We start from the raw sequence: 23124 nt of genomic DNA on the forward strand, positions 1-23124 counted from the left end.
TTGCTGGGTTAGATTTGGGAATAATAAATAACAATTTAAAAGACAGAGGAAGTTTATACATCCTCTCTGCCTTATTAGGAGCAGCTAGCTTTCTATAAGGAAAATTGCAGGCAGTAACACACACATCCTCTAAAGCAGGCAGAACAGGAGGAATGAGTGTAGGTTCTGGAAAATCCTTTTGTAACAACTCATAGTGCTTTCTGATGGGGTGAGAAATCTTAGTCTTCCCCCAATAACACACTGGCATATTCTAGCAATAGTCTTAGACATAGAGAACCCCCCCCCCCCCCCCACTGGGAGAATCAGAAACTGAGCTCTCCTCTGAGTCAAAATCAGAAATCTGAAGTGAAAACCCTGTATATGCCCCATCTTCATTCTGTTGCATTCAAAATCTTGAATCTCTTCAGGAAAAGAGGTATGCCTCTCTATTTTTCCAGAAACTACTTTACAAGCCTGAATTAAACCCTAAGCCAGATCCAGTAAACGACTCTTGTCCAAAGAAATTTGAGGAGGAATAGATACATGGTTAGTTTTCTGTTTCGTTTTGATAGGAAAAATGGGGCCAAAGGCTGTTTGATTAACTTTTTCTTCTTGTGGCTGGAAGAAGGACTGACCAATAGTTTACTCCATGGTAAAGATGAAAATGGTGCCTCTTTCCTGGGAAAGACAAGCACCAAAAGCCGGTTAAACACTGCAAGTCTTCAAAAGACACTTTTTTGACAGACAAACACATTAGACAGCACTTTAAATCACTTTGCCAGTCTCACAAAAGTAAAATAAATCAATCCCTCCAAAGGAAACTGTTTTCAGTTACTTTATACCAGTTTTAAATTGACAGAAAAAAAGATAATTCAGTTTAAAAGTATAATATAATCTCACAACAGTCTGTTAAAATGCAATGCTCTTAGCTTTAAAATAATTTTCCTGGAGAGAAACATGATAAAACAGTGACAATATTAAGAAAATGGAAGTTTTTTTTCACCAAAGGGAACTTATCTGCCTCACAAAGAAACAGTAAAAGTCGACCATTGATCCTCGAGAGCCTCAGAGAAGTATACTCTTTGGCGGCAGTAAAGCTTTGAAGGGTTTCACACCCAAACTTGTCTTTAGTCAGCTCAGTTCGATCTGCCTGACAGTTTGGGTGTGTGGAAGGTACCCTGAAGCTTTGGAAGCTGGAGAGCTGTCATATTCTTGGCAGAATATAACCCGGTATAGCTAAGGCCACTGCAGTACTGATCAGTATGATGAACATCTTCAATTATTTAACGCAAAAATCCATATCACTACCGACACCATAAAATACTCCAAATCCTTCCATAAATGCTTCCTACAAAACAATTTCTGTAACTCTCTCTCCCTCCATCCACTTCCTCATACTGCCGCTCTACTGTCCATATTTCCTACATCTCATCTCATTCAATACACAATTATAATATCCTCTCTCTCCTGGCCCTCCCTCAAACTTATGCAGGGCCTCAAGCACACCTTCCTAACCTAAACTCGCTCACCTGTGCTCTAGTCAGTACTAAAAGTGTATGTAACCAGCTGGATCACATCAGCAACTCTCTAGCCTCCTACCCTCCTTATTACAGAATCTTGGTTCAGAAATTTTCAAAATCACATTCACCACTTTTTCCAAGTTACAATTACAAGTTTGACCTCTAACCTGGAACAATGAATGGTGATGGTGTAATACTCCACACTCAACTTTTCTATAGTCATTTGGGCCAACCCCTCTGCTGATTATGAGCCAGACTAGATGTTCACTGAACTGCAGCTCAAGTCAACTTCCCTGACACATTGCTCTTGCTTACCTTTCCACCCCCTGCCACAGTCACAAAATTCAAAGCTCTTCTTCATAGTATTCTAGTTGTGTCAACTCCCTCAAGCAAATCTTTATCCTTGGTGACTTTAACCTTACCTTGCTAGGCCCCATTAAGCATAATATGTCTGAATTTCTTGCCAACCTGAAACTACTCCAACCAGACCTAATCTCAAAAGAATCACTACTTACTCTTAGACCTCATTATAACTTTCCATCCTTCCAACATCTCCGCTGTCTCCACCCAGATGCCAGCCTTCAGTGACCACTGCCCTATAACAATGTACACACAAAACTTGAAAATCAAACACACCCCAACCATGCCCTCCTTCATAAACAAGTCTTTCCACAAACTCTCCAGACTGCAAACTCAGCTCTCCTCTATGGACTGATCACCCAAACTTTGCCTGTCTGAACCTCAGCATCACCAGTACTCCATTCATTCAAATTCTCCTAACACTTCAAAACACTCACTTCTCCATAGTCTCCAGAAAATCTAAACATACTAACTCTGAATGGCTCACCAAAGAACTGACAACCTTGCTGTAGGCCTGAGATGAAGCCTAGAATACCTGGAAAAAGATCCCTCGACCACAAATAGAGAACACTACAACAATGTAGAAAATATCACCATGCAAACAAGCCATAGGCACAAAGTGAAATACCTAAAATCTAAGCAAACCACACTCTTGCACTCTCCCAGACAATTCTGATGTGAAATAAATAACATCTCTGGGACAGCTCATCCAAAGGAACTTTCCTCATAAGGGCATATTATATGTCATGCCAGCATCCTCACACCTTCTGACTTCCTGAAAGATTTCTCCAACCTCCCCTCGACACACACAACATTCATCCCTCTCCTTCACAGATATATTCCCACCTCCTGAGTACCTTTCCCCGTTCTACTTTACAAAAATCACTACCAAGCAAATTACTCCATTACTTGAATAAATCCAAACTGACTCCCTTTGGAACAGATAACGTGTGCTCTTGGGTTTGTATCACTTTATAGATTACATTGTCAATCCCCCCTTCCAAAAACAAATCTTTAATCTTAGCCATACAAATAACACTGTGCCCAGAATCTGGAAGTCAGCCATCGTCAGACCTGCTCCTAAATATCCAAAATCCTCCTCAACCAGCCACTACCAGCCCATCTCCCCCACCCTGGCCAAAAATACTTGAAAAACTAATCTGTAACCAATGTAAGATGGAGGATTTATTGGGAGATTAGCAATTTATTATTAAGAATTTGTAGTGCTGCAGTGCAGATTCATGGGATTTTACTTAGTTGCCACAGTTTGAGTATCCATGCCCTTTTTTTCTTCCCATATTGCTTGTGGATGAACAATCTGTTTTCTAGTGGTAATACCTCTAGGGAAAACTTCTTCATCACCATGAAGTTGTTTGTAGTGATGGTTGTTCACATCTGCTACAGAGTGTGATGGCTTGGCAAAGGCTGTTTTTGGATGAGATTTGCTGCACATTCTTCTCATCTAATGTTGCTTCACACTGTTACAGCATGCGGCATCATGGATTAGCTGATGTGGCTGCCTCTGCCTTCATGACACTCAGTGTTGCAGACCTTCCAAGTGCAGTTAAATCAGGTGTGTGGTCATGTGGGGCAATCTTTAACAACTCAGTCATTGACAACAGTTCTTGTGACAATATGACCAAGACATCTGTCACTGAGCTTTCAGATGTAACACCAGTACTCCCTGGCATCCAGAAGTAGAAAGGGGTGATTTGCCTTTCTGGGAAGACATTGTAATTGTAAATGCCGCCTACAGTCCCTGGCATCTCCTCTGTAGTACCATTGACTGCTTCACAATCTCCTTCCATTTTCAGGTGATGTTGTGAGTGAAATTGCATTGTCACTGCAACTGAAGTACTTTTATGCTCATTTCAAACCCTTGTGCCTGGTTTTCTGTCTGTGCATTTTTTTTAATTTTTGTGATTATGTAACAATCTGTTTGTAGATTGATTATGCATACTAGTTTTTCAAATGATTTTCACAAGATTCTGACTTGCCACTGTATTGTTATGCAACAATGATGTTTCACTGCACTTTTGTGATATTCTCTGCCTGTTCATCCTAGGATTCTCCTGGGAGTTCATTAAAGTTCCTAGCATTAGCCATATGACCTTCTACCATGACATGTCCATTTGTGATTCAGAAACATGCTAATTTTCATGTTTCATAAATGTCAGTCACTACTGTGATGTGCAGATCATGCTTATGAAGGCAGTGGCATTCCCTTTCCCCAGTCACTGTCTCACACACTACATGTATACAAACACAAACACGTGTGCACACACACATACATACACACACATATATCACAGTCCCTGTATCTGTCCCTATCCTATCTATCCTCCCATGGTTCCCCTCACACCTTAATGCTTTAGTGCTATTATAGAATGTATGTATTAGGTCTTGGTGGTCTAGTGTATCACTCCCACCCCACCGATCCCCATTACAATGTCACTGCCTATGCAGCATTTTAGGGAATCATTCCTGTTATTTAGTGTATCACCTTATCATCCAATCTCCCTTATGATGTCTGTGTGATTATAGCATTCCAGTTTATCCCTGGTGTCCAATGATTCCCCTCACCACTGATCTCCTTAGTAACATTAGTGCTATCACAGCAGTTAACGTATTCCCTGGTGTCTAGTGGTTCCCCTCAAACCCGATCTCCTGATAATGTTGCTGCTATCACAGTACTTTACAGATGAATTCCCAGTGTCTAGTGTATCCCCCACCCCCTAATACACCTAGTAGTATTGGTGCTGGTACGGCATTTTGCAGATGCATCCCTGGTGGTCTATTGCATCCCCCCAAACCACATTTTGCTATCAGTGCCATCATGACACTTGAAAAGTAAGTCCTGATATCTAGTAGTTCCCCATCACCACATTCATGTTTGGTGAGTTTTGCTAAGTTCACTACTGCTGTGTGGTAAGGATGGCCATGCTGATCTATAAGGCTGAGTGCTTTCTTGAATTGCTTGGCCATATAGATGCCTTCCTGGAGGTGTTTTCTGGGAGAGAGCGGATGGCTAATTAGCATACACTTCTCCCCCTGGTATGTCTCAGTGGTCATACTGGAAAGGATAGCCTTTTGCAGTACTCATTATGCAGCACCAAGTAGGGGCACTTGCTGAGTCACAGAAAGGTATCATGACATGTGCACCTCTATGTATATGTAGTGATACCTTTATGAAGTCAGCCCTTAGCATGTTCACCCCATTGTGCAGTCACCCACTACTTACAAATGTTTGGCAGTTGCACATTTCCACGATGAACTTCTGTCATGCAGTTACTTTCCCCACTGTCCATGGGCCCCATCATGGCCTTCTTTCAGTCTTCTAGTACTTTCTCACTTGCACAACCTGTTATCATATCTCCCAAATTTTTTGTGCAAGAAATATGGACAAAGCCTAAAATAATGGGGGTGGAGCAAAAGCCCCAATATAGGATCAGAGTTTAAATATTGCTCTTATAAACTTGGAAATTTGCTAGAATAGGACCTGTGTTAGCACGCATTTTCTGAAGGCTATGACAACTGAAACTATGTCATTATTTAGTGACCTCAATCCCCAGTGAGGTGCCACACAATCACAAATTTTATGAGAAACAGACCAAAAATTTGAGACAAAAATCTGTCTGTACATTCTGTAAAAATTTGGACAGATGACAGGCATGCTTGTTGGACATCTCTGTTATTATGACCCGCCCCAACCACCTTGGCCAGGTTCTTGAAGATTATTAATGGAGGTATCTTTGGCCCTTGTACCTTACCTTGTCTTATTTTTTTCCATCTCTTCTCTAACTGATAGTTTTGTATTTGTCCATCCAAACATCTACTTCTCCTCAGTATCTGCCTCCCTCCCTGTTCCCCTCCCATTATGGTAGCCTACAAGATTTCTTTAGTAAGAAATGAAGTAAGTAATTTATTTCATCCCTTGGCCTGTTCCCCTGCCTTCTTTATCTCCCTTCCCCACCAAATCTGTTTATTTTTCTCCATTCTTCTTCTTTACCTGCAAAACATCACAGCCCCATCCCAATAACAGTTGCGAGCTTATCTTACTAATGCATTAGCTTCCTTTATTCGCCTTGAGATTTTCTGTCTAGCCTGATGGTAATATTGTTTTCCTTCACCCGCACCACAGTTTCCTTTTTCTGCGTATGCCTTCTTCATGTCTTTGATAAACCAGAATGGGCTGGGGGCGGCTAATGCTATTAGACTGCAGGACTGTAGCCCTCCCAGCTGTAAAATCAAATAAACAATATAGAAAAGAAAATAACTAAAAGAAAATAAAATAACTAAAATAAAATTAAAAAAAAAAACGTGAGTCCCAAACATCGCGCATGCGCAGTCGCGCATTTTCCCAATGTCAGATAGCTGGTGAAGCAGTCTGGAGCATGCGCACAAAATCCAGACTGTCTCACCCAGCAGTTCGGATTGACATCGCAATGTTTAACTCCAGATATATTCTACTCATTCTTTCCTTTTCCTATATATCGTCATTCACATTACTGTTTTACACTCTTGTTTTAATCTGTCCCACAGCTAATTCACCCTCTTGTGGCATTCCACTCTCCTATTCCTGCTCTGCAGTTTTAACATTAGCTCACCATCCTCCACCCTCTAATCACAAAACTGCATTCCTTCTGAATTCTCCCTGCTGACTGTGCTAATATGTTATCACCCTCTAAAAATGACTTAGCTTCCATTTCCTCTATCCCATCTATCCTGCACTGGGCCACAGCCAGGATTATCATGTCCCTATTGGGTTCTTGCATTAGCTGGATGAATCCTAGCATGCATGGGGACACACTAAGGTCTTTTTTCATCCCATCATTGAACCAAACATTCTCAAACCTGCTTCTGGCAAACTGTGATCCCTTATGGTGACTACCTTTTTATCATCCTCCAAGTATAGTTGTTGTCCTCTTGCCTTTTTGTGTCTGTTGGTCACTATCAGTATCCATTCTCCAGTCTCTTCTCTTCCACTGTCCTTACCATCAGCATGCTTATTCACATTTGCTAAATTCCTGTGTCAGTTCCACTCATGTGTCCACTTCATCCTCCACTTTAGCTTCAACTTTATGTCTTTCCTGACATACATGAGCACGTCACTCCTGTTGTTCCTCTCTTTTTCTGAGACTCCACAAGTTACTTGTGATCACCTTCCTGAAGGCTCCATAATTAATTTCTGATCACGTCACAAAATGCTGATCATAAATGAGCAAGGATTCCAGAATGCCATTTGAAAAAAAAAATCACGGTTTAAAAAAAGTGTTTTCCTCCTGCATGCCTGATGTGGGGGGCTATACCTCTATTATGTATAGCTTTCTATCTATATAGATTATTTATCTATCTAGCTATCTGTCTAGATAGATATAGATATAGTTATGGATATAGATATTGATATAATGTATATAGGATCATAGGGTAGTACGAGGCTAACTGCCCTTGTGAGCCATTTTAAGCCTAGCCAAGTGTCCCTTGTGAGACTCATATCCTGCACCTTGCGTTTGTAAGGCAAACACCTTAACCATAGATAAATATGATGTATGTATATCTATATCTATATCTACAAATATATATATATATATATATATATATATATATATATACACACACACACACACACACACACACACACACACACACACACACACACACACACACACACACACACACACACACACACACACACACACACACACACACACACACACACACACACACACACACACCAGTTCTGATATCACAATAGTGCATGCTTCTAGCAATCATTTACTTAAATATGACCAGCCAGAAGTGTCTTCCTACTCCTAAATGTATCTTGCCTGTATAAGTGATCACAAACAGTGATTCATTTGATTTCACTGGTTTTCCTGTTCTTCATGTTGTTGCAACCGTGGAGTTGGTATTTATAAGTTTTGGTTTGGGGCTTTCCTCCCACATGGGGGTGTTGGAGGGACACTCTCATTTAATTGTTTTACCAGGCTGAATTATTGATCAGTTGTGCTTAGCAAGTTGGTTTTCACTAATCTGTAACTCAATGAATCATAGTAGAAGTTATAATGCATCTGATTGTGATATGACTATAATAAATGAAAAAAGGATGAAGAAATGAGACTTGGTCAGTCACATCAAGCAAATCAGTCTTGTAAGGATGAATCTAATGAGATGCTTGGCATATAAAGTATAAAGAGCATTCATAATGTAAAACTGGAAAATATCAAATGTAGCAACCATTTAAGTATACATAAATTCCTAAATTTGGTTGTGATAGTAGATATAAAATGTAAGCAGTGACGCTGGGTTGGGGAGATTATACAAAATGCATTAGAACTGTACATGACTTTTGGCTGTTGTACTTGAGAAACTAGAACTGGTAAAATTATGCAACAGGACCATGTGAATAAAGCAAAACAATAGTATCGCAGGACACAGCACTATTTATTTATTTATTGACATCTGTTGACTGGGAAAGTCCACTGGGTCAGGACCCCATTTTCAGTGGAGGCCTGGGGAGAAAAGCTCCACAAATTAATACAGAAAAAAAGTCAAACTTAACAAAATTGATAAATGTAATATAAAAGTTTTACAAAAGTTATACAACATAGATAAAGATTTGTTAATTGAGTACATATACAATCACACAAATATATAATGTACAGTACATGAGTGCATTACTAAATCTAGGCATTGCATAATACAAGGCAGTACTTACAGAGACAATAATGGAATTTTTGTCTATATAATATGCAGACAGGAGAAAATGCACAACCGTAAGAGATGGGATTATTCAGTAAGGAGGTATTCATTTGATATGTAATGTAGATTAGGATTGATTATGGATGGTTTTATGGTGGTCTGATTGTTTTACAGTTGCAAGAAAGGTTATTTAAGAAATATGTTTTTAATGCTGATTTAAATGTCTTTATACAGTCAGTTTGAGTTATATGGGAGGGTAATGAGTTCCACTGTTTAGCAATGGTATGGGAGAACAAACACTGTCCAGCTCTTTTGTTGGGTTTCTTTACACTTAAAAGCAATTTGTTGGAGGATCTAAGTGTACGTGTAGGAATATAAGTTTGTATCATCGAGCAGAGTGCTGGGCAGGTAGTTGGTTTATAAATTAGTTTATGGGCTAGAATTAATTGGGTATAACTGAGGTAGTTGGGGAAATCGAACCAGTTCATTTCAGAGATTATTTGGTAGTGGTGGGAGCAGTTAGGTTTTCCTGAGGCAAATTTAGCTGTTTTATAATAGCATGATTGAAGTTTATTGCTGAGGGATGAGTGAAGGTTCGTAAAGAAGCCACTACCAGTGTCTATATTACCTGATCAAATGTTTAGGTTAGCGAATACCTAAACATCAACCTAGTAAAATCGAAAAATTAAAATAGTGAATGGCCAATTTAATGTAGGGAATGAATTCCCTCGGCTGCGATGTGGATGGATGTCCCCCCCACACCCCCCTAACTAAATATACTAACTCCAAGATCACTCTACAGTGGGGAAAGGGGCAAAATCTGCATAATGGCCAAGGGAATTCTTTCCTTGTGTTTAATCGGCTGTTCGCGGTTTTTTGCTTTCATTATTACCAGATCAACATTTAGGTATTCGCTAACCTAAACTTCGATCAGGTAATAGGAACCCGCACTACCATAGAGAAGGGATGAGTAAGGTACTTGCTAATTTTCTTTTGGTGTGGTTGTCTAGGTAGAGTTTGTGATGATAAAGTTTACCTAATTTAAAGTGTGTTTTCTTTATTGTGTTAAGACTGTGTGGCTCAAAGCTGAATTTGTCGTCTATTGTAATACCTAGTAGTCTGGCTGTTCTTACTATTTCTATTTCTGTCCTGTCTTTAGAAAAGATTTTGAAATCCATGCCTGGTGGTTTTGTAGAGAATAATAGAATTTTTTTTTTGTGGTTTAGCAGCATTTGTGCATTATTTAGCCATGATTCTATCTCTGTAAATGCATTTTGAGTAGCTGTGAGGTCAGTGAAATTGTTTGAGGTATATATTATTGAAGAATCATCGGTGTATTGGATAATATTACCTAGATGGGAGGCTTTGTGAAGGTCATTGATGAAGATATTGAAAAGTAGTGGTCCCAGAATTGAACCCTGTGGGACTCTTATACTGTATGACAGGTAATCAGAGTGTATGTTATGCCATTTTACTGATTGTTGCCTATTGTTTAGGTATGATGAGAACCAGTTGAGGGATTCCGGGGAGTAACCTAGTTTGGTTAGTTGGATTAGAAGTTTAGTATGTGATACTGTGTTAAAAGCCTTAGATAGATCCAGTAAGATTACTGAAGTAGGGTGGCCTGCATATAGGGCTTTGTTGACAATATCAGTGAAAGAGAGCAGGGTTGTAATAGTGCTGTGCCCTGGATGGAAACCATGTTGGGTGGGAGCCAGAAGGTCATTATTTATGAGGTATTTGAGTAATTATGTCTGTACACATTTCTCAAGGATTTTGGATAATGGAGAAAGTATAGAAATAGGTCAATAGTTTGAGAGGTCGTGAGAGTCTCCACCTTTGTGTAGTGGAGTAATAATAGATTTTTTCCATAAATCTGGGATATAACCTTCTGAAAGAGAGTGATTTATAAGAATGCTGACTGGATATACAATTGCATTTGCTGCTAGTTGTAAATATTCTGGGGAAGGGTTATCAGCAAACAGAGAGCAGGGTCTGCGTTTATTTAAGAGCTTGAATATAAGAGAGGTGGGTACAGGCTGAATAGTAAATGAAGGAGTTGTGGTTGGTTTAGAAGATATGTCAGGAGTGAGTAATGTGTTCACATTTTGTAAGGGATAATTTGTATTTTGAGAGTTTTGGTTTAGGCTTTTTCAAGAGTCTTTGACTAGCTTTTGAATGGTGGTAATGAAGTGGGTGTTAAGGTCATGGGAAATTTGCTGTGGAGTGTTTTCTGGTGCAGGGGATGGATTTTGTAGACTGCCAAGATTAAGTAGAGTAGAGACTGATTTCCAGAATTTTCTTGGATTATTTTGTAAGGTAGATAGCTTAGAGGAAAAATATTTTTTATCCTGTATGACTAGTTTCTTAGCTTTATTTCTGAGTTGCTTGTAATTAATTTCATTTTGTTTTGTTCAATCTTTTTGCCATATTTTCCATGCCTTATCTCTATGAAGGAGGCTTTGTTTGGTAAACCTTGTTAGCCAAGGGATGCGATTCACTTTTGTTTGTTTGGTACGTATGGGGACTAGGCTATTAAGAGTGTCCAGACAAAGCTTATTGAAGTAATTAACAGCTTTGTCTAAAGGGAGTGTTTTTAATGGGAGCCAGTTATGAGCGTTTAAAATACTTATGAATTTATTTTGGTCAAGGTGAGAGAGATTCCTAGATGTTTTATAGGAGTGTGTTTTTATGTTTGAGGATGGATACTGTGGGTAATGCTGGGAGGTGGTCACTTAGTATATTGGGGTAAGGTGCCAGAGTTTGAGTAATTGTGAGGGTGGGTGACTAATATCCAATCTAAGGTAGATTATGATCCTGTGGATAGGATGTGGGTAGGGGTTTTGATAAGCTGAATAAAGCCACGTAGGTTTATACTATTGTCTAGAGAGTTGGAGGTTAGATTTTATTTATTTTATTTATTTATTTGCAGTTGATTTACCAGGATAGTCCATTAGGCCAAAAAAAAAACCCATTTTTAATGCAGTCCTGGGGAGAAAAGCTCCAAAAAATACAAAGTTACACACTTTTACATTTACATTTGAATTGAAGAGTTACAATAAAAATTATAGATCACAGCAGGTAGACATACATATAATGACAATTATAGGTCATAGTGGGCAGTAATACTAAATAAAATCAATTCAATATAAGATACATTTGGATATGAAGCTAAAAGAAAAAACATCATGATGCAATAGTTACCAAAAGAAGTAATGCCAACTAGGCCAGAGAGTGAATTAGAGGAAATGGAATTATGTAGGGTGGAAGCAGGAGCGTTCCCATTGAGATGTTAGATGTGAGTGTAATGACTTTTTAAAGGTAGAGGGATTTGTGGTGGTACGGATGGATGGTGGAAGGGAGTTCCATAGACGAGCAAGTGCAAAGGACAAGAGATGTTTTCCAGGGGGACGATTGGGTTTATATAGTTCAATTAGGTTATGGTTGTTAGATCTTAAGAGTCTTTCTGGGAGGTGCATTTTAAAGGTTGAGGAAAGGGAGGGACAGAGGGAGGAGTTGAAAATAAGTTTGTGTGCCTGAGAAAGCTGGAAATAGGAGAGATGGTTAGGGAGTTCTAACCACTGAAGGTTTTGAAGGGATAAACAGTGATGTGAAGATGACTTGTGGCCAGTAGCAAATTTGGCAATTTTGTTATAGCAGGAGCAGAGTTTTGCCTTAAGAGAAGATTGTAAATTGGATAAGAGTGGGGCACCATAGAGAAAAGAAGGGATGAGAAATGTGATAGAGAGAGTGAGCTTAGTAGGGGAAGTTAGGAAGTGATTATGGCGGTAGAGCATGCCTAGTTTCTGGTGTTTTTTTTATGTTACTCTGCAAGTGTGATTTAAATTTAAGCTGATCATCAATGTGGACACCTAATAGTTTAGCCTCAGATACCAGCTTGAGAGATGTATTGTCCTGACTGGTGATGGAGAATGTATCTCTGTCTAATGTGAGGATTTTAGAGAGTGTAAATACCATTAGTTTAGTTTTTGAGGCATTGAGGGCTAGGTGGTTGTCTAACATCCATTTTTCAGTCGTTGTGAATGCATCTTGGGTTAGTTTCAGGAGTGTCGGGATGGAGGTAGCAGCACAGATAATAGTTAAGTCATCAGCTTATTGGATAAGTTTTGTATTGTGAATCGAGTGATGGAAATCATTTAAGAAAATATTAAAGAGAAGGGGACCTAGTATGGAACCCTGTGGAACACCAGTGGGGGTGTTTAGGAATGAGGAGGTGGCATTTTTCCATTTAACTGATTGTTGTCTATTGGAGAGGTAGCTAGTGAACCAATTGAGAGAGGAGAGAGACAGGTTTAGGTTGGAAAGTTTTGCAAGGAGAAGGTTGTGGGAGATGGTATCGAAAAGCTTTAGAGAGATCGAGAAGGAGAGTAGATACCATGTGTCCTGAGTCCCAGGCTTTGTTCATGGTTTCAAGAAAGGAAAGAAGGGCAGTCATGGTGCTATGACTGGGTCTAAATCCATGTTGTGTGGGACTTAGTAAGTTGTTATCTATAAGATATGGAAGGAGTTGGAGATGAACACATTTTTCTAGGAGTTTAGAGATGGGTGATAGGATGGCAATAGGACGGAAGTCTGTTATATTATTGTTATTGCCACCTTTGTGCAGAGGTATGATAAAAGCTTTTTTCCAGAGCTGGGGTACATAGCCTTCTTGAATACCGCGATTAATGAGAATACTGATGGGGAAGGCAGTAGCTTCAGCTGCTACGCTGAGAAAGTAAGAAGGAATATTATCGGGGGCAGTGGAGCATGGTTTTAGTTTCTGAAGAAGTTTTTTTATGGTAGATATAGGTATGGGTTTTAAAGAGAAAGGTAGGGATTGAGAGGAAGGGGCTGATGGGGATAGCATGGAAGGATGAACAGATGTGGTGGCTGTTGTATTGTTAGAGAAAGATGAGGTTAGTTTGGCTATTGAGTTGATAAAAAATGAATGGAATTGGGTGGCCAGGTCTATGTCTGATGCGTTAGAGTCTGGGCTGGGTGTATCTTTCTTGCCTGGATTAAGGAGAGTAGAGATACCTTTCAAAATTTTTGTGGGGTAGTTATATTGCTTTGTTGAAGAATAGAGAAGTGGTTTTGTTGGTCGATTGTAATAAGTTTTTTAACTTTATTGCGAAGGGTTTTGTATTCGTTAAGGGTGGATGGAGTCTTATTTTTGTGGTAGTGCACCCAGGATTTATCTCTAAGGCACATGGTAGCTAGAGTATGTTTAGTTAGCCAAGGTGCAGTTTTGTTTTTTATTCTTTTAGATTTCATGGGTGCATAACTGTCTAAGAGATTTAAGAAAGTTGCGTTGAAGTGGGTAACAGCTGATTCCAGGGGCAGGGTTTTCAAAGGGCTCCAGTCCATTGATTTTAGGGAATTGGATAAGTTAGTAAGATTAAAGTTCTCTAGATTACGAGTGGAATATAGTTATGGGATAGTTGAAGAGGGGAAGGAAGACGGTGAGTGAAGATGGGGAGGTGATCACTGAGTGAGTCAGGAAGGGTACGACTGTCAGAGAAGTAATGGGGATGAGAAACTAAGATCCAATCTAGGGTGCTACCACTGGAGGAATTTTTGGAGGGTCTGGTTGTGGAGTTAATAAGTTGAGAAAAATTATAGAGGTTAATGTTTAGGGGGGGTTGTGGGAGATTTAATGGAGGTCCAATTGATATTTGTGTCTCCAAGTATAATAGTTTCATTACTAATGTTGTTTGAAAGCCATGAGAGGATGTCCTCGAGTATAGGGATATTATCACCAGGGGGAATATAAAGTGCAGCTATGCATATGTGTTTATGTATATTTATTTGACGTACAGCCACAGTAAGTTCTGCACTGGAAAATTGGGGAATAGGTTTATCATAGGGAGTAACTACTAAGAAGGATAAGTATATAAGAGCTACTCCTCCAGCTTTTTTTATGGGTTCTGTCTTTTCTAATGATTGAATATGTGGGTGGTGCTATTTCAGAGTTATTTATATGTGGTTTTAACCAGGTTTCAGAGATACACATGATGTCTGGTTTGTTGTGCATAAGCCAAGCATGGAGGTTGGGGATTTTATTAACTATGCTTTGGGCATTAAAAGAGGTTAGTAGGCTAGCTTTAAATGTAGAAGAGGTAGTATGAGGGCCTGGGTTAGGGTGTATGTCACCGGATATAAGAATGGTAGTTAGGTGTTGAATTATGTTAGGGAGGATATTGTATTTCTTGGTATGTATGTTGAGTAATATTAAGTTTTTAAGTGTTTTGCTGCTTGGTGGGGGAGTAGAGTGATTGTGCAAAGGAATGAATGTAGAGGGAAAAAGTAGGTGATTATAGATGGGATAAAGACTAGGGAATATATGGATACAAGAATGTGAATGTAATGAAGGAAAAGTAATAGTAGTATGAAAGGCTGGTGAGTGGTTGCTGGTTAAGTATAGATAGGATAAATGTAGGAGTAGTAGCATTTGAGCTAAGAGGGGTATAGTTTTTGAGCACATGATGGGATTGGAAGTAGTACATATGTGTATACTATGATAGGAGGAGTGAAGTAGGTGAGAGGTGATAGAATTTGGTTAGACAGGGGAAGAGGTGGGAGTGGTTGGAAGAGTGGGTGGAGTGAAGTGTGTGGTTGGATAGGGAAGGGGGGTGTGGTTAGCAGGGTATAAGTCTAGTGGACCTAGGGGTGGGTGGGATTTGAGGGTATGGTAGGGGAGCGGAGTGAGCCCGCAGGGCGAACGGAGCGGGAAGAGCCAAGGGTTGTCTGCTACAAACAATCAATAACAATGAAAATGCAAGCAAAGAAATGTGAGGGAAGAACTGGGTTATGAGTTTGGGATGACTTTAGGTCTATGGTTTAATTATTATAGGATAAACTATCGAAGTTAGAGCTAAAAGCAATGAAATGAGTGAGAGTTACTGAGAGAAGTCTATCCCAAAGAGATCCTGATTAGGATAACATTAGGAACAGTAAGGTTATACTACCACCTAGTGGCAAAGGTAGTTATGGCTAAAGAGATAGCTGAATGGGGAAAGGGATGGAAAGTATAGGGGAGAGAGACCACTGCAGGCTGCTAGCAATGCACGTAAGGATTATACATTTATAATTGTGTTTAAACACCAGAATAAAGGTCAAGACAATACATAGAACACATACACTGTTAGATCTTTGTTCAGTAGTATGTTTGCTATTTTCACTTAGGAGTTTTCTTTTCTATTTTAGGTTATGGTAGTTAGCTTAGGTTCCAGATGCGTTGAAGATTAGGGTTGGTTCAGGGTAAAAATGTGGACAAACACCTTGTCTGGTGGGTGAGAGAACACTTTGTAAGCTGTAATGTGAGGGAAAAAAGTCTTAATTTAGTATAACTGGAGTTTAAAAGAGGACAGAAAAGTAGCAGAGATGGCTAGGGAATGCAAACAGGGCATATTAGAACTATTCAATAATATCCAAGTTACACAAACATGTCAGCAACACCCTGAGGTGACTCTTGATGCTATGATCAACAGCAAGTGATTAATACATAGTTTAGAAAATACACAATGGAGACAGGATATAAGACATTGTGCGCATTACAGAGACAATATGCAGTGAAATAAGCCACAGGATGCAGAGATAAAATGCAAACAACAGTAATAAAATGCAAACAACAGCAATTAAAGGCAGGAGCGCAATTTCAGATCTTAAATGCGTATATCACAGTCTGACTAGCACGTGGTCAGGTAATGTGCCCAAGTAATCAGCTTCATCCACTCATATTGGCCTTAGTGTTGTACTGGAGGAAAAGTACGCCACAATTTGTGCCTTAGCTTGACTCTAAGTCATTTAAACAAAAAGCCCGGGAAATAGCTAACAGGCATCCACTGTACTAATTGCCTCGTTTCCAGTTCCCATAAAGACTAAGTAAAGTATAGGTCTACCCTTAATTAAAGTAATGGACTACCTTGTGTCATGGTAGTATTTTAGCACATACCTAAGGCAGATTTAAAATAGACCTTGCACAAGTGACTAGCGATCCCTCGAGTACATATAGTATTTGCAGACAATGCGCGTTTGTAACTCGCAAATCTAGCAGAGGCCACTCGCATAGAATATATTATATTTAGTAAGCTACATTCCTTAGATACCATGAAAGTAACTACCGATAAAATGACTAGAAAGGATCTCATGCACAAACTAGTCTCGTCCTAATAAACCAAGGAGAGTAGTCAAATGATGCGTGAGCTACTATTTAAAACATGACAAAGTTATACTGTGACTTTATGGCATTGGCGCCAAATATGAAGTGCTCATGAGTGAGATATGCACTAAACAATTGCAGAGGCTGAGGGGACTAGGTATTAAGCAAAGCAACGTCAGGCATAAATTCCTAAAAACGCGAATGGGATAGGGAAAGAATACTGAGCTAGTGGTTGAACAAAGCACGCAAGACTTTAGCCCATATGCATGCAACACAAGCAAAAAGTAATCGCACTAAGCATTGATACCTATTAACATGAAATAATTGAAAAACAGATACTGAGCTAGTAGTTACAATAAAACATACAAGGCATTAGTTCGCAAGTAATACTGTATCAACGATAGTTCAAATGACAGAGGTTAGATAATCAACATGAAAGCACTTACAGATGAGCGACACTAGCAGCCTACGGCAGGGCCTGGAGAGTTGAGCATGTAGGAAATATGTATCCCTGTAATATGGCACCAGAGGAAGGAAAGGTAGCTATATAAACTTGGGGGTGGGGATGGGGGTGGATGCTATGCAGTGGGAGGACCAGAACAGCTAAGGTAGGAAAAAAAAACATAAAAGGGGAGGGTAGAGAGGCTAGCACTGCAAACGTAGCACTAAGATAGGGAGGGGTGAGGAGATGCAGGTAGGGAAGAAGGATAGTACAGGAGAAAGGGGGAGGAGTGAATAGGAGTCTCTGGGGGCGGGAAGAGCCAAGGAAAGGTTTTGCCAGTTTATATTTGTGCCTCCTAGGATTATAGTTTCATTTGATATAGTCTGGTTAATCCAGGATAGGAATAAGCTGGAAAGGATGATGACATACATTTTTTTTGTTTCAAGTTTCATCTAATATCTGATGCTTGTTTATTATTATTATTATTATTATTATTATTATTATTATTATTATTATTATTTTCTCTTTCAGGTAAAAGCTTATAAATTTGAAGACAGCTTACAGAAACAATGAATGAATAATCACCAGAAAGCTTGGAGATATAACCACAACTGTCATCATTAAATATAATTTTGATGTTTTATACCAAGTGTGCTTAGCAGGATTTTGTAACCTTTTAGACCATCAGATGTATTACATGCAATTATACCTGTAGAAATTAAAAAAAAAAACATCTGCTGATATTGATATAAAGCATGCAAGGCTAGTATTTCTAAATAACTGTAACCACTATTACTGTATCTACGCAAACTGTGTTTCTAAAGTCATTTGAACCAGACTAAATCCAATAATTTGTGTGGTAGACTTTATGTGCATTCATATTTTATTTTAACAAAGTACACAACTACATATAGATCAGAATGCAGGAATACCAAGTTCATATACCCGAGGCGAAATGTAAACTGTTTTATTTTAAATCTTTATATTGTAAAAGAGAGAGAAGCAACAGGTAGTTCCAATATATGATTTTCATATTCATACATAACTATGCACCATATGAGCTATGCATGGGATGCATTTACAAATAGTGGTACAAAGTACTGAGACTAAATTAATATTAAAATCAATATCCTAGTGCCACAAACATTGTGTAATTCTTACAAGTTTAGACAAGTCCTTAAAAAGATCTTTTAAAAATAGGGTCCTTTCTGACACTTGTATATTTCTTCAAAAACATCAGCAATCATGTAATTTGTTACAGACTATTCCTTCCCTTAACTTACATGTCAGTAAAGTATAACTGTCACTGATACCTGCAGAATGTATGTTGGTGTGTTGTGAAGATGCAAGTCATTGCAATCTTTAGTAGCAAAGAAAAGAAAAGAAAAAAACATTTATTGTATACCAAAAGTTGCAAAGGTATATTAAATATTTAATAAACTGGAGAGGAATAACCCACTTTCAACTACAGATATGCCTTTTTATACTGGGGCTGGTAATAGTTCTGCAATATTTTGAAACTGCTAATGTTGTTATGGCATACGCACATGGTATAAGCTTTGACAATCAGAATTTTTGAGCTTTGCAGGTAACTTGATTCAGGTGTACATGAAATATAAATTAAAAATAGTTTTATTTAAATAAATAACATGTTAGGCTAGGAGTCCTGCCTTTTTGTTTATATCAATATTCTACATAAACAAGTAAAAATGAAGAGCAGGAACACGATAAGAGAAAGCTTAAAATAAAATGGTGATTTATTAAATCCAGGTAACAGCCAGAGCAATCTCCAGCCTTCATCAGACAAACAGCTGTGTTGAAACTTTAAATAGTGTAACAAGAATTTACTTTGCCAATCAACATGAAGTGCATTTCCTAGTACACTGTTACCATAGGAACATTAAAGCAGAAATACATTTACAAAGGAAATTTTCTATATCTGAAAATAATAATGAAAATATGTTAAACCTAGTTTTTAAACAATTACTAAGGTATTCCATATGAAAATCCGTAACTATTGTTTACTGTATATGGAATGTGCAAACCAGTGAACAAACAAGTGCTGGTTGTTCCTTACAAAATATGTTCATTTGTGCTACTAAGTGAATCGATAATCCCAAATCTAGATATTGTAATAAGCCCATGTCATGTGTAAAACTATTAGAGAGTCAAATGTGAAATAACTGAGTTGTGACTCGTTAATTGTGTCATCGATTATATGATAACCACTTGAGCACACATTTGATGGACAGGTTATCGTTAATAGCAGGTGGAACTTGCCACATAAGTTCGTCAATCTCTAATTTAATTTGCCAAGGGCCACCTCTAATTTCGGGAACCCTTTGATGCACAATGGCAAAATTGAAAGTATGACCAGTACATTCAATTGTATGTTTGGCTAAAGCATTGTTAACATCGTGTCTGCTTACAGCATACATGTGTTCATAGATCCTGGTCCTAAATTCTTTCCAATGTAAAAGCTTTACATTGGTTACAGAGAAACCACTGATTTGGATTCACAATTGAAAAGTTGTTGACCTTATAAGTTCTATTATTGATGGTAACTTGTGGTCCTACCTTGATGAACTTGCACTGGGCACATGCACCACATTTGTGCATGCCATGAGGTTGGTTCGAGATAAACCTGTTAGGTGGTCTTTCTAAAATAGCTTTAAGATTTTGGCCCCTCCTGTAAGTTAACTTGGGTCTCATACCCAAAATGTTTGAAAGGGTATTGTCATGATTAATGACGTCCCAATTTTTGTTGACAATTTCCCTGATTTTTTGAAAATCCAAGGAGAAAGTGTGTATGAAAGACACAATGTAATTGTCTTTTTCCAAACAGTTGTTACTAGATGGGCCTAATGTGGTTGAAATTTCAATAGTACTGGCATTCACTTCTGTTGTGAAACTAGTAGAAAGAAGGGGTGTGAAATGGCCTTCCATACGCTTGTTGGATACTTCTATAATAATGTTATTGACTAAATTTAGAGGGTAGCCTCTTGTCAGAAACATGTTCCTAAGTTTGTTGCATTCAGCACGAAAGTCATGGTCATCCGTGACCATGCGTGCCGCCCTTACTATCTGGCCCTTAATGACCGATCTTTTTTGATAGTTTCACAACAGAAGTGAATGCCAGTACTATTGAAATTTCAACCACATTAGGCCCATCTAGTAACAACTGTTTGGAAAAAGACAATTACATTGTGTCTTTCATACACACTTTCTCCTTGGATTTTCAAAAAATCAGGGAAATTGTCAACAAAAATTGGGACGTCATTAATCATGACAATACCCTTTCAAACATTTTGGGTATGAGACCCAAGTTAACTTACAGGAGGGGCCAAAATCTTAAAGCTATTTTAGAAAGACCACCTAACAGGTTTATCTCGAACCGACCTCATGGCATGCACAAATGTGGTGCATGTGCCCAGTGCAAGTTCATCAAGGTAGGACCACAAGTTACCATCAATAATAGAACTTATAAGGTCAACAACTTTTTCAATTGTGAATCCAAATCAGTGGTTTACGCCAATGTAAAGCTTTTACATTGGAAAGACGGAGCGAAATTTAGGACCAGGATCTATGAACACATGTATGCTGTAAGCAGACACGATGTTAACAATGCTTTAGCCAAACATACAATTGAATGTACTGGTCATACTTTCAATTTTGCCATTGTGCATCAAAGGGTTCAAATTAGAGGTGGGCAAATTAAATTAGAGATTGACGAACTTATGTGGCAAGTTCGGACTAGGGCACATCTTACACCTGGTATTAACGATAACCTGTCCATCAAATGTGTGCTCAAGTGGTTATCATATAATCGATGACACAATTAATGAGTCACAACTCAGTTATTTCACATTTGACTCTCTAATAGTTTTACACATGACATGGGCTTATTACAATATCTAGATTTAAAATACTTAGGTGAGAATTTGCCCTCATTTGCCCTTACACTAGGGGGATTATCGATTCACTTAGTAGCACAAATGAACATATTTTGTAAGTAACAACCAGCACTTGTTTGTTCACTGGTTTGCACATTCCATATACAGTAAACAATAGTTACGGATTTTCATATGGAATACCTTAGTAATTGTTTAAAAACTAGGTTTAACATATTTTCATTATTATTTTCAGATATAAACAACATTTCGGAAAATTTCCTTTGTAAATGTATTTCTGCTTTAATGTTCCTATGGTAACAGTGTACTAGGAAATGCACTTCATGTTGATTGGCAAAGTAAATTCTTGTTACACTATTTAAAGTTTCAACACACCCTCCTATGCTGTTTGTCTGATGAAGGCTGGAGATTGCTCTGGCTGAAAGCGCTTACGTTTTACCTGGATTTAATAAATCACCAAAATATTCTACATAGTTTGGACATGTTCAAAGTAATATACATTGGTAAGAGAAGTTAGAGTTCAAGCTGAATAAGAAATTATGTGAAACAGTAGAAGTGAATCAACATCAATAACTATTGTGAAGATCTTTTCCAGAAACGTATGGATCTGTGTCTTGAACACAAATAATTTGAAATCAATATTTACAGAGATATTAGCCTGTAAGAAGAACAGAGTTTAGAATCTTTATCCTGTTTTAATAGACAGGTTGGCATGGCATACCTCCATGAAGAAGAGAATATACATTTTGAACAATTAAGAAAGATTTAATTAACAAATAAGTTATTTTCTATAGTAATAATGTTTACATTTCTGTGAATAATGCCATTAGTTCCAGGAGCTTTACTTTTATTTTTATCTGATTTGCTTCTTCTATAGTATATACAGGAGCTAACAATGGCTTAGTGTTATCATGAGCCAATTAGTTGTATGTGTTGTCTTTAATAAAGGCCTGCATAGATCCCTCATCCACTTATAATAAGTTATCGGTATTACACATTTCATAATGCTTCCTGAAAGCTGCTAGTACTGTTTCAACATTTGCTACTAGTCTATTGTTATTACCCTGCATCAGTGCTTTAAGGGCCTCATATCGGAAGGCATAAGGAAGGATAACAATGACTCTAGCATATTAAATAGTCAATAACAGTACGCAGGTCAAGCAAGCTACTGGAGTATTGATGAGCAATACCATTAAAGTTTATAGTTGTTGACATGTAAGTTGGCATCCTCGGCTGTGTTTCCTTGTATCATTATTTCTATGGGTTACTCAACAGCCACAGTGAGGTGTCTTAGTGTACAGAATGTCTTTCCTTGCACATTTCTCTCATAACCTCTTGTGTTTTTACAACAAAATTGACACAGGGGTGGTATGTTATGCTCTTTGTGGAGCCAGTAAGTTTGAAGCACATGGTTGTAGCTTATACTGTTTAATGCAAATTAATTACGCTCATCTTATTGTTCACTGTCTAATGATATCATATGATTTATAGTTGACAGGCCCCTCTTACTCTTTTTGGTATACTGTAAGGGGGATGTACTTACCTGGGGAGATTATTGTCGATAACACCGTTGCATTAAGATGCATGAATTATGAGCAGAGGTGCTCAGGTGGGTTTATGCTGTAAATAATGTGATAACTAATTTCTGACACTTACATTCACTATCAGCTCATGGTTATTCAAGAGTGCCTAGGGGTCTTCAAGAACTTTACTGCCCAGTCTTTCTCATGTAAGTGCAAAGCTTTGCCTGTTACTAAAGGCAAGTACAAGTAAGTTTGTTTTCTCCTGATTGCATTATCAACAAACACAAATGTTCAGAGAATATCTTGTGCCAAAAATGGAACAATATGAACAGATTTTCATTTACTCCACCAATCATTCATATCCTGTTTATCTGGTAATCTCACTGGAACTCTTATGTTAGAAAATGATAAGGCCAGAAAGCTACAATAAACTTTGACAGAGACAATAAGTACTGTTATGTCTTATAGAAGCACTACAGATGTTGTTGTTGTTGTCTTTTGGTTTTTCCTGGTTAGGGGTCGC

The 23124-nt window shown here is 38.3% G+C and overlaps 1 long non-coding RNA gene across 1 annotated transcript in view; it reads left to right on the forward strand.

Moving 5' to 3' along the window:
* The window catches only part of LOC122792947, a 76964-nt gene extending 58327 nt beyond the window's left edge, over positions 1-18637 (forward strand). Inside the window, exon 4 of the long non-coding RNA XR_006363431.1 lies at positions 17699-18637. This is a non-coding gene — a long non-coding RNA (uncharacterized LOC122792947). The remainder of the gene's footprint in view (positions 1-17698) is intronic.
* The last annotated feature ends 4487 nt before the right edge of the window (positions 18638-23124 follow it).

The sequence above is a fragment of the Protopterus annectens genome, chromosome 2.part0 (assembly GCF_019279795.1).
Source record: "Protopterus annectens isolate FY-2018-M chromosome 2.part0, PAN1.0, whole genome shotgun sequence".
Classification (NCBI taxonomy): domain Eukaryota; kingdom Metazoa; phylum Chordata; order Ceratodontiformes; family Protopteridae; genus Protopterus; species Protopterus annectens.